This window comes from Petromyzon marinus, chromosome 27, assembly GCF_048934315.1.
Source record: "Petromyzon marinus isolate PM22_M1 ecotype Great Lakes invasive population chromosome 27, UKy_Petmar_22M1.pri1.0, whole genome shotgun sequence".
NCBI classification, from domain to species: Eukaryota; Metazoa; Chordata; class Hyperoartia; order Petromyzontiformes; family Petromyzontidae; genus Petromyzon; species Petromyzon marinus.
In genome coordinates, this window is record NC_133693.1 from 11,446,979 (window position 1) to 11,464,646 (window position 17,668).

Sequence of the window (17,668 nt, forward strand, 5' to 3'; positions counted from 1 at the left end):
GTGTGTTCTGCGCTAAAGGACAGAGCATTCTGGAAAGCTCGTGAGTGTGCTGTGGTGTGATAGCGGTGCTCACGAGGCTACATTATTTAAGGATTCGTTACAACACAAATTTGCCGTCTTCACACTGCGAGTGTACAGATATGCGCACACACACACACACTTTGTCCTTCTGAATTTATCAAGCGTCATTGGTTGTAATGAACAACGTTTTGAAAAGTAATTTTTTGAGACGCATGTCAAAGGTTGTGTTTTGAAAGTTTATTTTATTTTATTTTGTACTCGTGTGCGTGTAGTAGATGTTCTAAAAGGCCATGGTCGTCGCAGGCAAAGTTTCGTGAGATCGAACGCGCGCCTCCTCTTCGTTTGGTTTGGTGGCAAATAGATGAACGACGTTGGTCTGTTGAGGTCCAGGGGTGAGTCGATGGATGGCCCCAGGAGTAGCCTCGTGATGAATATCTGCAGTGCTGCCAGCGACTGATGGAAGGAAGTGGGCAGTGGTGTTAAGCACTGCCGCTCTTTGGTTTCTGACAGTTGCAAGCTAACCGCGAACCGCTGATGTTGCGCGTAGATTCGCACGTGCGTTAAATGGGCCGTCTTCACCAACGCAGAACACGCTCGTGCATGGTTTGATTTTATATTGGCTCACAAACATGCACTTCACATTGATAGGCCACTTCGTTTGTGGCCAAGTCACTTGTGAAAAAGAAGCCAGTAGCTCGGTGGGCTTTTACCTGGTAAAATAAAAATAGGTTATGTTTATTTGTATATATTTTTGCGATTTTTTTTCTTTCCTTTCATATACTTTGCACTCCTATTGTGTTTTTCTACTGTTTGTTTTTGTAACGTTGTGACCCGCCCCTACTAGCCATCTGTGAAAAAGAGCTTTACATCTCATCGGATTCCTCCAGTATAAATACATTTTCACTTTCTGAGTGTGCCTCTTACGCAGAGCACAGTGCACAACTCAGCTGGTTACGACCGGCTCATGGTGAGTTTGCTTCCCAAGTGTAGTGGACATTCTCCCGGCTATTCTCACAGTTATTTATGTACGGGGCACCCCTTTAAGAGGTCACGTGGACAGCAAAAAAATAAGTGGCAAGCGTATGTTGATTGAAACTACAACGTTAATGCGAATATGGTACAAACCAGTTGATGAGCCAAGTGATGTAAACACCAACGCAGACACACTGTAGACATTGCTTTACCGTTCACTATCCCTATAGCTTGTGATAATTAAATAGGAACGGCAATATATAAAAGAGATTTTCACTTCAACGTGATTATTAATTTTCGTATTTTCCATCCACATTTCCGTTGGGTTTTTCCATTGCTCAGTAGGTCACAGGCCCCCCGTAGCTGCAAGCAAAGGGATCCGCAGAACAGGCAGTTACACGGGGCAGCAATAGTGAGGTTTGGAGGAATCAAATTCCAGAATTTTTATTTTGTTCATAGCAGTTTGATATGAGCGATAGAACCGCAGGGGATAGAGGATTATATTTCGCAAGCAAATTATGGTACCATTAGACACTGTGTCCTGTAAACTACGTTGGCCTAAAATTTAAGAACCATTACTCAAGAGCATGTAACGTAACAGTTCACAAAGAAAATAACTTTCAAACATACACCTTGTGAAAGACCCAACACAAATGATCCCTGGGTTTGATCTTCCACGAAGCTAATGATGCACCCTAAATCGTATCCACTGCACAATCCATGGTAGTAGATGCGGATACCTGATGCATATATAAAAAATAAAAAAAACTCTCCAGTGTGCGACCAGTCATCCAGAACAGACCATACAACACAACGACAAAAATGCCCAATTTACAAATACGAAGGAGACATCACAGCGATGTACACTCCGCTACTCCTGACGCGGTTATCTGGCTTGACCACGTGAATGTGAAATTTATGTTGTTGCTCTGCATCTACATTAGCCGCCGCCACACGAAATAAAGGTGAAACGTAACAGCTGTGAAGTCGCACAGCATAAATCTCAATCCTTCACTAGTGACCTGCCGACATGCGACCACACTTCACTGCGCACGTTCATCCTGGCGCGTCGCACGACGTTGCTCATGTGCCCCGCCGTGGGAGAGAACCCGTCGCGCGTGACGAAAGCGCGGCTGATGACTGCGCGTGCGCTTTCCGGATCGATGCGCTCGTGTTGCCAGTGAAGCGGCGCTTCCACCGCGCAGCACACGTGCGGTTTCCCCCGGGCGGCACCGTCGCCACGATGCGCCAGCCGCGATGCGCCAGCCAAGCTGCGGCACGGCGTAGGGGGCCGAGTTGCTGCAGCGCCCAGCTCTCGTGCGCATGCCAAGAGGAAGTAGCGTCGCATCAACACGCGACAAAGGTAGACGACTGCTTAAGGATGCAAGGGATTGAACTCGCTTTGGCTTGACCGCCACCCTTTGGATCAATGATCTGCGGGGCGTAATTGCCAGTAACCAAATTGTTGTCGTTTTTATTTTATTTTAACCAGGTCAGGCCCACTGAGCTGTGTAGTTCTTTTGCAAGATGCGACCTGGCGACTACAAATGATAGCTCAACGAAGTGGCTCGTCATCATGTGGAAGTGAACAGCAGCAGCCAAACACTCTGAACGCGTGATGCTGATTCTCAATGTCCAAGGGAAAACCGGAGGCCCTGGAGAAAAATCAACACGACCAAAGGCAGAACATGCAAACTTTAAATATACAATCTTGGTTTGAAGCTTTCGTGACTGCAGGAATCCATACTCTTTGGTTCTTTCGGTAAAGTCACGTGGGTAGAAAATAAATCACGACGTTTCGGACGCAACACAAGCGTCTGTCATCAGGTGCTTTTTCCCCACCTGATGACGGACGCTTGTGTTGCGCCCGAAACGTCGCGATTTATTTCAAATATACAGACGTCAGGGTCTGGATCGAACCCACGATCTCCTGTTTATCAGGCGAGGTAATTAACATCTCGACACCGCAATGTGTAATCGCTGTGGGGCATCTATACATGTGTTATTACGTATAAGAAATCAATTTCGAAAAGTGTTTGACAGGCACTTGAAACTCTGTGCGGACAGATGACGTGCACCTGTAATGCAGCATGAGCCGCATTGAAAAAGTGAATTCTCAGATAATTTATCGGCATGTGATATTGGCCTAGTTTCTTTCATGCATTATACATTATATCTGTTATGCTTGCTATTTCGACAAAATACGTGTATTATTGAGTGAGCTCTGTAAGAAGTGGAAAGTTAGTGTTGTGCAGAGAGCCTTGGCCTGATATCTGAATGTGGAAGTCGAATGTGGCGAGTATATTTAACCGCGACCGTTACAACGTAATTGGTGTAATTGCACGATTGCCAAATCCACATGTTTGTAACAACCTCGAATCCGTAGACTCTCTTGTATGCATGCACATAAACCCATGGCTAGTTGTACAATAAACGTTAACCAGGAATGCATAACTTACAAGCAACACTTGATAGCAATCTGCCTAACGATTTGGGAAGGTCTTGTGGCTTTAATGCCAGCTGCAGTAACTTCTCGCCCTGGAGGTCAATGAAGTAGCCATGTATATTTCAGAAGTCTTGACGTCAGAACCTGGATCTTAATGAAGTTAATTATAGTTTCGGTTGTCTGCAATATTTTTTTAATTGTCCGTGTAATAATTTTCATTATTCTTCGAAACTTGGAACCTATTACAGTAATCCCTTGTTATTCACGAGGGATACGTTCCGGAGATGCCTCGTGAATATCAAATAATGATATTGGCCTCCAAAAATGAATTGCCTGAAATAAATACGTAAATAAGATGTTAAATACATGAAAAGTATCACAACATAAAATAATTTAAATTGGTTGTAATGTACATAAAGTAAATACAAATCAATGTTAAAGTATTAAATGATAGTTTATAAATGAATTAACCTTAAATTATGATGATGCTATGGCATCATCGCTTTATCTCCATCGCTTTATCTCATCAATTTATTTCTCTCTCGCTGCAGTCGTGTAGAGTTCCAGATGCGATTTGCGGACAGCAAGTTTGTGAATAACGAGGGAATATTGTACATTCATAGCAAAGGGAGCTTGAAATGTCATTCCAACCAAATAATTGTCTTGAAGCACATTTGAGCCACTTGAGTATTAATTGCTTCGTCCTCGTATTTTTTTAAACACTTTTTTGACCCACATTTTCCCTTGCTATACCATAATACACGGCGCTGAAAGTGGTGGGACACTGCTTTCAGCACGCTACGCTATCTCCGCTGCATTCTCCATGCGTGGCGCACACGTCATGGTCGTCGTCTTGCCGTTGGTGCCAATTGCAACGACGTAAACGTTAACTGTGAGTGTGTGTACGGTATATCATTCACGTTCGCAGAGTTGGCGAGCTTGAGTGAAATATTTCATCACGGGACCTCCTTTGCCAGTACCAAAATTATAATAATAGGTTTTTCCCCTTTTTTTTCTGGCAATAAAACTGAAACCTTTTTACTAGGAATCATGTCTGCATTAACCACAACACTTGTGGTCAGAATGCAAACAAAAAACATCCTCTGATAATGTATGCATGCATTGTCCTTGGAACTGATTGGTCCACACCAGAGCTTTCTTTTGAGCTTTGTCTCAAACGGTGTTAGACCAGAAGTGCCAAAAGGCGTGCAACCTAGAGATAGAATCTGCGGCGGTATTGTCCAGCAACAGATTATCTCGAAAGAGCCCTTTTTTATTCGCTTGGCATGCTGGTAAGGCGTTAACATTTTTGGAAATGTCAGGCAGGGAGCCTTGAAAGAATGGCTTGAAGCTGGGGCCACGCCACCTTGGAAGGTAACGTTCTCTCCTTTTCGCCTTTTGATGTCACCGTCTCAGAAAGTAAACAAAAGGGAAATTATTAAAATGGTGCATTTGCTACCTTGCTTTTGAAAAGTAAAACGCGTACGGTAGTCCAATTTTCACATATTCAACCTCATGAGTATATATATTGCTTGTGCTGTTGGCAGGCGAAATAGCATATGCAGCAGGCTTTGTGAATAAAGACAGGGCTCCTGTGGCATTAGCGGAATCCCACTGCAGAGCTACGGAGGGGTGCAAAATCAGAGCAACAGCCACGGCACGTCTCGTAAACATGTTTGAATTATGTATGCCAAAATAATTTCAGTACACCGTGCCCCGAAACTGTTATCAATTCAATAAGCACGCACCTCGTCTCTCCACAACACATCACGGTGTATCCTCCCGCGCCTTTGAGACGATTACATCCGAAAGAGTCTGCAAAGTGTGTACGGACGAAAATGGTGGAAAGAGTGTGAAAACCTAGTATTGTTTATAGCCCTTGCCAATCCGTTGCTGGATTAAAATCTCCCCCGTGCCTTATCGACTGTTCGGGTTGTTTTGCCGTACGCAGGTCAGTACGGTTTGGCGAAGAGAGGCCCTGGACCGGTTTTTGGTTGTCTCATGCCACCAATGTTAACTGTGACACTGGAAATCAAACTCAGGTTTGCCAGGGCTCGCGTTGCACTGCGCAGACCACACTGGGCGCCACCGCTCCAGCGACACGAGGGATGCCGTTCGTAGCGGGTAGAGGATCGCCGTGTGCACAGCGCTGTCAAGTCTCGTGCGCCGTAGACACGCGCAGACACGCACCGACATTCAAATCTCATGCGATCACTTGCCAACGCGGACACTGCCGCTTGTATGCTCCACCAAGTGCGCTTCCCCCCACCACCACCCCCATAACGATTCGGAGGAGGTATTTTCCGACCAGTAACCCTAGCAGCACCAGCCGGTAAATGTCACTTGTCGGTGACCCCCCTGCCCCCCCCCCAGCTTCACAGCCCTGCTGTTTGTACAACACAACACGGGACTTTTATAGCGTCTGCATTTCAACGGGGACCTTTCTTTCTGGTGAAGCGCAACCGTGGAGAGATAGTTTGTTGGTGACTAAACTACCTGTTGGTTTTAGGTGGCGTGGTAACCAAGGACATTCGATAACATTGTACCTGTCCGTTGATGTGTGCAAATATTGTTTCATTGGGTTAAGCTGTGTGGGCGATGCAGTCCAGTACAATCGCAATACATTACGTGTGTGTATGTGTATATAGTGTATAGCATCGCCACTTGGGAGACCAAGGCGGCCGGGCGTGGTGCTGGCCACCCACCCCCTCGTGGGCCGTGCCGGCCTTAATAGGTGCTCGCTAACAGCACTTTCCCCAAAAGTCTGTTACAGTCTATACGGCGGAATCTTTGTTTTGATAGCGTGTAAATGCAACAGCGTCTCAAGGTGCTGTGCGTGAAATTTTTCATATTTATTTGATGGAGAAAAGGAGGCGGTCTGTCTTGGGCAGAGGAGAAGACGATGGCTGTGAGCCTGGATTTGAACTGGGGCAAGGAAGTCGACAGCACTGGAGTTCAAGACTGGGAGTAGCAGAGGAGAATAAGAAACCTTCCACTGAGCAAAGGTTGATTGGGGGCTGTTCACCTATACTATTTGATAATTTGATCACAGAAGTCTGCTTTTGCAGCAGGGTGAGATGGAGCTGCGAAGGAGTGTTCGGGAAATATCTTTGGCTGAGACTCTCTTTGCGTCTGTGCTGTCAAGGGGGCCTGGGTGAAAGAGAAGGATAATGTCAATGTCACTGGCTCAACAAGCTGTGTGCATCACAGCGCTCAAACAAGTCCGCACGAGTGATAATGCGCTGCGTAATTTTTTGATCCCTGTTCACGCAATAATTGTTTTAAAGTAACAGCGTACATAATCACACCTCGGTTGTGGCCACATATACAGTAAAATACAACATGTGCTCTATTCCATTGGCCTATTGGCTCTCTCCGGACGAGCTTATGAATGTGCGGCATTCCTTATAATTTTCGAATTTGTCAGCATCCCCACCCGCACGTATAGACCAGGGGTCGGCAACCAAAATAACAAGAAGAGCTATTTTTTTTCGAATTCTGTAAGAGAATAAAATCTTAATATTTCAAGAGCCAAAATGCAATGTGAATACGAGATGGTGATCCTCAATAATTAACGTCACAAAGCAGCCCTTAAAGAGCCACAGGTTGCTGACCCTTGGTGTAAATAATGCACACGTAGTCAGCCCGTCGACTGACTCTGTGGCCTTCGCTCAACACTGTCCCAGATTATCGTCCGTCACTTAACACAACTTGCATTTGTTACTTAGTGGAAATCCTCTGACCGGATCTCGAGGCTGTTATTTGTTGGACAATTGCAAGGCGTAATGCCCTGGAGCGCTCGGGCATTACTGTGTAGTCTAGTTTATAATCTTGAGACCTTTTTAGGTCAAATGTACCGCCTTCTCTCAATCATCATCATCAGCCATGATCAGGCCGCTGTTGGATGAAGTTGTTTTTGCCATGATTTCGGTTCACTTCACTGCTGTACTTTATTTTATTTATTTTTCTTTTGTCATTTTTGTGACCCAGGTCACTCTTCTAAATGAGGCTCACCCCTGGTCTCTCTGATATCTCACCTGTGTTAAACAAAACAAAAACTTTATCATTAGACCTCCTTTGCCAGTACCAAAATGTAATAATAGGGGTTTTCCCCTTTTTTCTGGCAACAAAACTGAAACCTTTTTACAAGGATTTATGTCTGCATTAACCACAATACCTGCAGTAAAAATGCAAACATAAAACATACTATGATAATATATGCATTGTCCTTGAAACTGATTGGTCCACACCAAGGGACGGCTTTCTTTGGTGTGGACCAATCAGTTTCAAGGACAATGCATATATTATCATAGTATGTTTTTTGTTTGCATTTTGACTGCAGGTATTGTGGTTAATGCAGACATGAATCCTTGTAAAAAGGTTTCTGTTTTCTTGCCAAAAAAAGGGGAAAACCCCTATTATTAAAACAAAAACTGTTGATTTTTTCTAGGTAAGGCCCCACTGAGCTATGTTGCTCTTTAAGAAACGACCTGCCTATCGCAAATGATAGCTCAACACAATCGCTTATCCTGAGCAAATGTATAGAAGCCAAATACTCTAAACGCTTGATGTTAATTCTAAACGTGGAGGGAAAAACTGGAGGGCCCAGAGAAAAATCCACGCAACCATGAGGAGAGAGACGTGCAAACTCCAAATATGCAGCAGGCGTCAGGGGCGGCATCGAACCCACGACCTCCTGCATACCAGGGGAGAGGGATGACATCTTGCCATTTCGGCACCCATAAACTTGAAGGCCCTCCTGCTCCTTGATCATGTGGGTTTGTTTGACCATACTTCACCACACTGGTCAAGTGCGAGTCGGTGAAGGTGTTGGGTGCCACAGTAGCAGTCACTTGACGTTGGTCATGGCTGGGAATCCCCTCGGCTCGCTGCACTCGCAGCGTGGTGCCACCCACCATGCCACCACCGCCCCACCCAGAATGTTTATTTATACTGGAGAAATCCTATGAGCTGTAAAGCTCTTTTTCACAGATGTCCAGTCTGTTGGGCACCAGTGGCTGGCTTCATCAAATTACTCTTTAAGTGAACGTTTCCATTCGTTTATATGTTGACTCATCTTGGGAACAGAGGGCAATTTTCACTCAAGCTTTGTCATGCAATCAACCACAGGTGCTTATTCAGCTTTGACACGCACCTGGCAAAGCCTTTAACGGTTTACGATGCTGCCCAATGTATTCGCTTGTAGCTATTCTGTATCACTGCGTGCAATTAATTGCAAGGGTTAGCATGCTGCGGCACATTGCATAGCTGCAACCAAATCGGCCGTTGTGCAATAAAACACAAGCTGCAAATTGTGCGAATTGCAATGATCTCCATCGTTTTAAACAACATGTGCACGGAATAGGAGCACTTGTTTGCGAAATGAAGTAATGGTTAATGATGGTGCTGAATACGCTTGTGGTGATAATTGGGTGGAGATTAATGTTGGCACGTTACAGATGCTTTTGAGCACAAATTAGTTGACTTCCTAATAGGTTCACAGCTCTAAGGCTTAAATGTGCTCTTGTATGTATGTTGACCTTTCGCACCGTACGTAGCCAACAGTTCTAATCGGAGGCTCTTAAATTGTAAAAAAAAAATGGTATTCATCAATGGCATTCTCTCATGCCTACAATATTCATGTAATTTACTTATTCACAAAGCCCTCAATCAAACGCTACGTTTTGATGCTGCCTCATTGTAAGGGGAGCTGTGGCAGAGGAGCACCATTTAAATCCTCTCGGCATATTCACAGAAGTGTATTATTGATGACATTCATAACTCGGAGATGTAACCTGGTTTTAAAAGTGTAGAGATTGAAAGAACTGCTTCTACAAGTCAGAGCACATGTATGTATGTATGTTGACCTTCTTTTGCACCATACATAGCAAACCGTGATAATTGGAGGTTGCGAGGGAAGGACGACAAACTAAACACAAAAAGCAGTACCAAAATAAATGAGTGTTCAATCTAGATGTTAAAGTGCACAGCTCCTGTGACTTCCGAATATAGGAAGGAAGAGGGTTCCAGACGGCCGCATTTGAAAGCGCTTCATGCGGTGACCGTCTTTGTTCAATGGTCAGTTCAAAAGCCGCTGCGAGGATGACCAGAGTTCATGTGCTGGTTTATACTCGCGTGGCTGCATTGATTCCATTATGAATAATCTCCAGTTCATTATCCATTTAGCAGATGTTGTGCTAAATAATTGTTGACTTTTTTATACCTGCAAAATATATGCGGTATTTTGTTGATGACCACAATGGATAAAGCGGTACAATTTACACAAAACGAGGAAGAAGAATGTGAAACTTAATTTGGTAAAAACGAGACCGGATCTAAATGAGGAGAGGTACAGACGGGACAAAAGTAGTAAATTCATGCATTGATATGTGACATTTCGCCGGTGCATGTAGAGAGGCCAGCATATTAAAGTTTGGCACGTCTTGCCCTTCGAACTTAATAATGCATGATTTAGGAAGTGGGTGAATACTCTTGGCAGAAGATCAGAACGCGTTCAGTTGCTCTAATGATGAGAAATGGGGTGGGCACTCGTCTTCGCAGCGAGCCCTGAGCTCATGGAAATTCCACATTCCCCTGGTTGAGGCCAGTCTCCTTCCTCCGGAATTCACTCTCCCAGTACATGGGAACAAAACGTACATCGTGGCAAACATCACACGGTTCGACCTGAAACGCATGGGAGCACAACCGCTAAAATCTGTGCGAGTACGGTAGTAACATTTTTTTGGGGTGTTACGGTGGTGAGATGTTAACTCCCTCGCCTTGTTTCCAAGAGGTCGTGGGTTTGATCCCGACCCTGACGCCTGTGTATTCGGGAGTTGGCATGTCTCTCTGCCCGTGGTCGCATGCACTTTTCCCTCCACGTTTAGAATCAACGTGTGTTCAGAGTGTTTGGCTGCTGTACATTTCCACATGATAAGCCACTTCGTTGAGCTATCATTTGTGATTGCCAGGTCGCTTCTGAAGAAGAGCGATATAGCTCAGCTTGTCTTACCTTGTAAAAAAAAGTTGTTTTGGGATAATTTAGTTTTATCAACCGTGGAAGGATGATGGCCTCGTCCGACCCCTTCTCGACGATTGGACGTCCTGATCCTGCAATTGTGAGTCAAGGTGGGGAAACACCACAACGCCACCGAGCCAAGGGCGAATGCAATGGGTGCTCAACAATTTTCGTCGTCTGAAAAATACTTGGTAATTTCTGCAGGGGAGTGAATACCAGATTGAGCTGTCAGCTGCAAAGTGGAGGTGAAAAATCCAATGACGTCATTTGCCAGAATAGGCCATTGTGTTCACGGGGGATCAAAGACCTTGAAAGCTATCCTCAACTGATTTTGGGAAGAAAACTGTGGGCAAATTCTGGCCCACTTAATCGTAGTGTACTTTGAAAGGGGGTAGGTATCCTCTTGGATTACTCACACAGTGCTGCTCCTGAGCCTTTGGATGTTATCGTTTACAATGCCTTTGAGGTCTCCTTCGGTATATTTCTATTATGTATGCACGTACGTTGAAATTCTTTCGCACCGTACGTAGCCAACTTTGCCATTAGGACGGCCTAATTCATGGACTCGCGTGCATTTTTTGTACATGTCAGGATTAAAAACGGCGGCTTGAATACTGCAGCGCAACATATTTGAACCACCAAACGCAAGGTTCGGTCAGCGCGTGCAAGCAAGCTATGACATCACGGCGCTCGCCTATCCGCCGCACATGTTGTGGAAGAGGTGGATTTAGTGCTGGCGGGGGTGACCTTGCTTGTAGGGATTTTTTTTGTTACGTCACGGGAGGTTATGAAATTATCGCCTGACCCCGTGGGCTGTTTAAGCGACTGGCTGGTTGATCGTTCGTTGGCGCGCGTGGAACGCACGACGATTGTGCAGCCACGTAACGAATGCAGGCGCCAAGGACACAATCCCTCGGCTTACGCGAGCCTTGCTTGCGGGTAAAGCTTCTGTGTGACACTCGATGCTTTGTCGCCGCTGCCCAGAACAGTGCGGGTTTGTACAACAACAACAACAATAATAATAATAAAGGAGACATTTGATCGTTGAAGCGTGCGTTGTCGTACACGCGTTGAGACGTCAGCGTGGCGCCGCAGTTTCGAACGACACGAGAGTGCTCCGCCGTTTATCGATGGAAACAATCGGCTTTTGAGGTCGCTGCTGCTTGGAGCTTTTCGTCGTCACGTCTCCGTGACACCACCTCGTGCGTCGGAGCCTCGAGGCACCTGCGGGAATACAGCCGGAGTTTCAAATGCATGACAACATGCTCTCTGGTTACAAGGTGTACGTAACTGCAATTTGATTAAAGTGTCAAGAGCGCAGCGGCCTTGCCTAGCAGCAGTTTAGTCCAAGTTGACATGGTTGGCGAAGCTCTGTATGTCGTTCAACTTCTTTCGCATGGTACGTAACCAACCATGCTTATCGCAGGTGTAGGAGCAGGACAACAAAAGTAACGCAAGAAACTGTCCTGTAAAGAAGTTATTTTTAAATCTAGATTTAAAAGTGCATATGCTGAGCTATACACATATACACCATTCATTTCAAGTTTAATCGTGCTTCGTGCATATACTTCTAAATAATGCTTAACTGATTCATCCTCCATCCCTTCTAATATATTCCTTCAGCAAATGTCTAACGAGCGCAGTTCAAGTGCCTCGCTAATGTGGTTTACTGCAGCACTGGGCTCGATAATAACAATTGTTTTTTTACGATACCGCTGCTCAGACTTAAAAGTCTGAAATTTGACACGGTTTGGTTTCCAGGGGCAAGCTCTGCATTACTTCCAAACTTGCTTGCTGAATTGTTGGGGACTTTGGTGTTGTTGTCTGTTACCTCCCCAGATACTATCTGTGAGCAGTTACATACCGTGCCTTTAACTGTCATGTATTTACTGGCTGGGAGCCATCTGTTGAGATACAATTGATTGTGTATGCTGCAACCTATGGTTCTTTAACAACAACAACAACAAGATAAAAGTTTCAGAATGATAGCCACGTCTGACCTTTGTAGTCTGTCGTCAACCTTGGGTCTTGGCATCGTTGCGCATCTCTTCAGCCTTGGCTTTGATGATGGGATTCCTGGCCTTGGAATTCCCTCCTGGGCATGTGTTTAGAAAGGGCTTGAAGATCCAATTTGTTTCTCCTACGTTGTGTGTGCACGTGGTTTTTTTTTTTTACTCCTTTTCTTCAGAAAACGATTACATAACAATCCCTCGGAAAATGTTGCAAGTACGTATCGTGGAAGTTTGCATGCGTTTACCACAACACAACGTGGCGCGACACGCGGTGGATTTTACATCGGCGGCAGCCCAGCTTGATGGCACGGCGTACCCACAGCCGCCTACGTGGTGAGGCAAACTCACCGCTGTAGTATGCCATGGATTATTTCCAAAGCGATTTTTGCCTCAACATAAAGACCACGGATTTTTTTTTGGTTTCGCAGCTCAAGCAAAAGTGTTTCGGTGGGGAAAGTCGTGGGTGGACATCGATTCTGTGCAGGAATTATCGCTTCACGTTTGGTCGTTGAAAAGAAGACTGGCTTTGTGTGTGCGCGCAATGGGCCTTCATAGGTGCTGCTCGCTAACAGCACTTGCCCCTATAGTCTGTTAAGGCTATACGGGGATCTTTGTCTTTTTTTGTATACAACCGCATTTGAAATGCTGGGAGTCTGCAGGTGGCTGCGTGGTCCAGATGGTTGCCATGATGGCGAGATGTTAACTACCTCGCCTCTTATACAGGAGGTTGTGTGTTCCATCCCGACCCTGACACCAGCATATTTGGAGTTTGCATGGTCTCCCTGTGGTCGTGTGGATTTTTCTTCGGGCCCTCCGGTTTTTTCCTCCACATTTAGAATCAACATCACGCGTTTTGAGTATTTGGCCGCTATACATTTCCACGCGATGATAAGCCACTTCGTTGAGCTATCATGTGTGATAGCCAGATCGCTTTTGAAAAAGCTATATAGCTCAGTGGGCCTCACCTGGTAAAATAAAAAAAATAGTTTATAGTACTTCTGAGATCCTATATTCAGATCCTGTTAGTGGTACCCATGATTCATGTTGATTATCAACTATAGCGAGTTGATGGTCTCACCGCATACACAAACAAACACCTTTTTTGAAGGACGTGTTTGCAAACGTTCACACGTGCGGATTCTGACCCATATGCGATTGAAAGTGGGTAGTTATAAAACATCTGGATATAACTTGAGTTTCTTTCTGCAGTTAAAACATAGTAGAGTGAAATCACTTTTGTAATAAAATGCATCGACATGACGTTATGATCCCTCTTAATCCTTCATCCGCTGTCCACTGGAGCTACCAGGAGTAGTGGGCATGATCGGCAAAGCCCTCGGCAGGGTTTGATGAGAAGAGGAGGCAATTCGCTGTGCCTGGCGGACTATCTGTTGAGTGGGTGTGGCTATGTCATAGTGGGTGGGGCTACGTGACAGGTGGCGGTGCTGCCAACCCGCCATGTGTCCTGGTTGAGCTCGCCTTAAATCGTGACACAAGAGATGGCGCTGCACTTGCTGAAATGTAATACATTCCAAAATTGTTGTCCGACTTACATGCCTGTGTGGCAAATCCATACGGATTCCATTAGAACCGCACCGTTGCTCAACGTTTACAATTCATTACAAAGGCACACATTGAAACGTCTCCGTTGTGCTTTAATCATCGTGAAATAGTCCCCTTGGCATGCCAAATAGAACGCCCGACTGGGCACGTCTCCCCCCGTTGGTTATTCGAGGTATGCGTTCAAAACGCTCGGCGCGAACGTGTGAGACCCGCTCTGACCGAAGCCGTGAGTAAAGAGGAAGGGGGGGGGGGGGCCCTTGTGTGGTGAACACGAGGGATGGCTGGAGCCGCTCTGGCTGGCTCATGATGGTTCAGGCTGGCTCCGACAGCTCGGCTGGCAGGCTGCCCGATGGCGTGCGCTCTCACGCGCAGCTTCGCCGCCGCCCCCCGCCGCCACGTTCGGTGTAGCAGCAGTAGTGACAGCAGCAGCAGTGACAGCAGCAGCAGTAGTGACAGCAGCAGCAGTAGTGATAGCAGCAGCAGTAGTGACAGCAGCAGCAGTGACAGCAGCAGCAGTAGTGACAGCAGCAGCAGTGACAGCAGCAGCAGCAGTGACAGCAGCAGCAGCAGCGGGCATCAGCCGATCCCTGGACGGGAGACGCATGTTCAGCGCGAACAGGCCTCCTCGTGTTAGAAGCGTACGGCGGCAGCCGCCGACGACGCCGACACTGGACATCTGTGAAAAAGAGCTTCACAGCTCATCGGATTTCTCCACGATGAATGAGGATTCTGATTCTGACGCATTCCGTCTGCGTGCCCGCGAATACCGTCTTATACCGGGCTCCCGGAACTTTGTACACCCTCTTTAATCAACATTGAATGCATGCAGCCATTACTTTTAACTAAACTAAAACTTATTTGTTGTTTTACCAGGTAAGGCCCTCTGAGGTATATTTCTCTTTTTTTAGAAGCGGCCTGGCCACAAATGATAGCTCAACGAAGTGGCTTGTCACCTGGACATTGTAGCAGTAGCCAAATACTCTAAACTAAATGCTGCCAGCGCTCGGTATTAACTATCACCTAACTTGTCCTACACAAGTCCTCTTTTTATTTTTTCAACAAAATATAATTTTACCTTGCGGACATTGGCGATTTCAACCCGGGACGTCTATAACGTCATTCTTTAACTATTGTGGCGTTAAGAGCCGTCAGCAAATAAACCCAAAATGCAGGAGCGCAGTACAAAAAAATCTTGCACCCAAGACGGACCTCGAAAACTTAGACACCCACTGGAATGGTGGTGGAGGGGTTACGTGGTGCTGTGGGGGGGGGGGGGGGCGGTCAGCACCTTACCCAATCATTAAATGAATAATAATTGATCAAGTTTTGCGGCACAGAATGGTGTTCATGAGCACAGAGTCGGAGTGTGTCGGAGGCCACCTGTGGAGGCTGGACGTTGTGTAATTGCTAACGCGCACCGTGTTTGCCACTCACCTAACGATGCAATAGTTTGCAGATATCTGTCACCCCCCTGCTAGATGAAGGTCTCCCCATGTGGTGTCCATCTTGGGGGTTGTTTGACCATACTTCCACCCTGGTGAGTGCAGGTTGGTGCCCAGTACAAGTTCATATAACGCCCGCAACTTACGTTAGCCTTGGCCAGGAATTGAACTCGGTTCCTGGAAATGACTGCACAGCATGCTAATTGCGGCGCCACCGCTCCTCGACACCAAACTAAATGCAGCAAAATTTTTATTTATTTTATGTGCCAATCACATTTGTAATATCTTTGTTAATTATTACGTACTGACTTTATAGCCATCAAGTACGATTTTTCTATGCCAATGCCACCATCCACAAATCGGCTACTAAGTGCCTGGTCCGGCCACCTGACTCACCCCACCCGCTCTTCCCACAATTCCTCACCTAACCATCGACCAAAGACTGTCACTGCATCGCGCGCTTTCAGATGCACTTCTGTGGCCGTCTGGAACCCTCCTCCTTTTCGATATTAGGAAGCCACTGAAGCTATGCACTTTTTTAATCTGGATTGACAACTCATTTCTTTAGAACTGCTTTTTGTGCTTAGCCTTTTATCCTTCCCCTGCACCTCCGATTAGCACGGTTGGCTACGTAAAGTGTGAAAAATAAGTTCAACATACATAAGTAGTTTACACACATACATACACCTTTGCACCGGGAGCAGGTGCGGCTTCGTCTTTGCCATCTTAGCCAAATCGGTTAAAAGTTAGTGGAAATAAAATTAGTGTGATTCGTCAAAGAGGTCCCGCTTAAGTTTTGATTTAAAGCTTTCGTGACTGCAGTAATTCATATTCTTAGCTCTTTCGGTAAAGTCACGTTGAAGGGAAACAATAAAATAATAAAATATATTATTGTTTTATATATTTTTTATTATTTTATTGTTTCCCTTCAACGTGACTTTACCGAAAGAGCTAAGAATATGAGGTCCCGCTTGTTTTAGAGCAGTGGTTCTTAACCTTTACCGCAGCCTTGCACCCGTTTGGTTCTCAATTGGAAAAAAATGTAAAATGTTAATAAATACATAGGTTTGATGAAACACAGTGGTTACACTTATGTGCCCATGCTTAATTTGTATTTCGATGATTTACCTTCTAAAAAAAATCTGGCCATGTCTCGCACCGCCAGAAAGGGCATCTCGCACCCCAGGTTAACATGAACCACTTCTTTAGGGCAACGTTTCTTCCTTCAAGTCCAACCCGCGCTGCATTGGCTGCAGTGAACATGACGTATTAAATAGATCACCACCGTCGCTTACACTGCCATGTATTCCATTATAGTAATGCATCGTGGGTGAATCCTTGCCCCCAAACGTTTTCCTGAATGTAAAGTAACATAGCTTTCCTTCTATAAAACAACCTGTCATCCAGTATTGTCTGTATTATTACGACGAACATAGGAATTTTGCCGGTAGCCCCTTCTAGCTGTGATCATTGAATTGTCGTCGCTAAGCCTGCTTCGCATTTACGTCACCGGTACAGGAGCGTAATCTGTTCATCGCTTGGCTCGGTGACGCAGATTTTTTTTTTATTGTGTTGTGTAAAAGACCAGCAAATGTACGTCTGATCCCGCCATAAGAATTGTCGAGGCTTGCACGGACAGCTCAGCGAAGTGAAGCGTTGTTTGAAGTGCTTTTTGCAAATGTACTACCCGTCTGTCTTCCAGCATTGTAGTGAAATATAAAATAAATTAATAAATCCTCACCTGGCGATTGGGTTACATCATCCCTGTCGTTTGTGAAGTTCTTACGAGGATGCTTGTCCACCACGGTGCGACCACACATTTCATAAATTGTGTTTCATGAAGCTCATTTTAATAATGGAATGCCGTTTGGCAAATCCACACAGCTCCCACGGGCAACAGCTGGAATTCAAGCTCATTTCGATCGAAATAGTGGCTCAAAATTCATTTTGCAAGGTCTCTTGGAACCAAGTTTCAAACCATCTGATCTTGAAAGTATGGCATTATGTTCCCAAAAACCTTTGAACATGTGTTCTTGGCATTGGCTAGTTATGCCGTTGCTTTTTTTGTTCCTGGGCACATGTTTAGGCTGGCCATTACACTTTTATTGTAACAAGTCATCCCTTGCCAGCAAAGTTTGTTGGGACCACGTATACCGGACGTCATTCACCGAGATTTTCTCTCTCTCACAATTTG

At 45.5% G+C, this 17,668-nt stretch overlaps 1 protein-coding gene across 6 annotated transcripts in view; it reads left to right on the forward strand.

The window, feature by feature from the left end:
- Positions 1 to 17,668, forward strand: part of LOC116946533 (high affinity 3',5'-cyclic-AMP phosphodiesterase 7A-like) — a 119,475-nt gene that overhangs the window by 53,513 nt on the left and 48,294 nt on the right. The gene's annotated exons all lie outside the window — the stretch shown is intronic.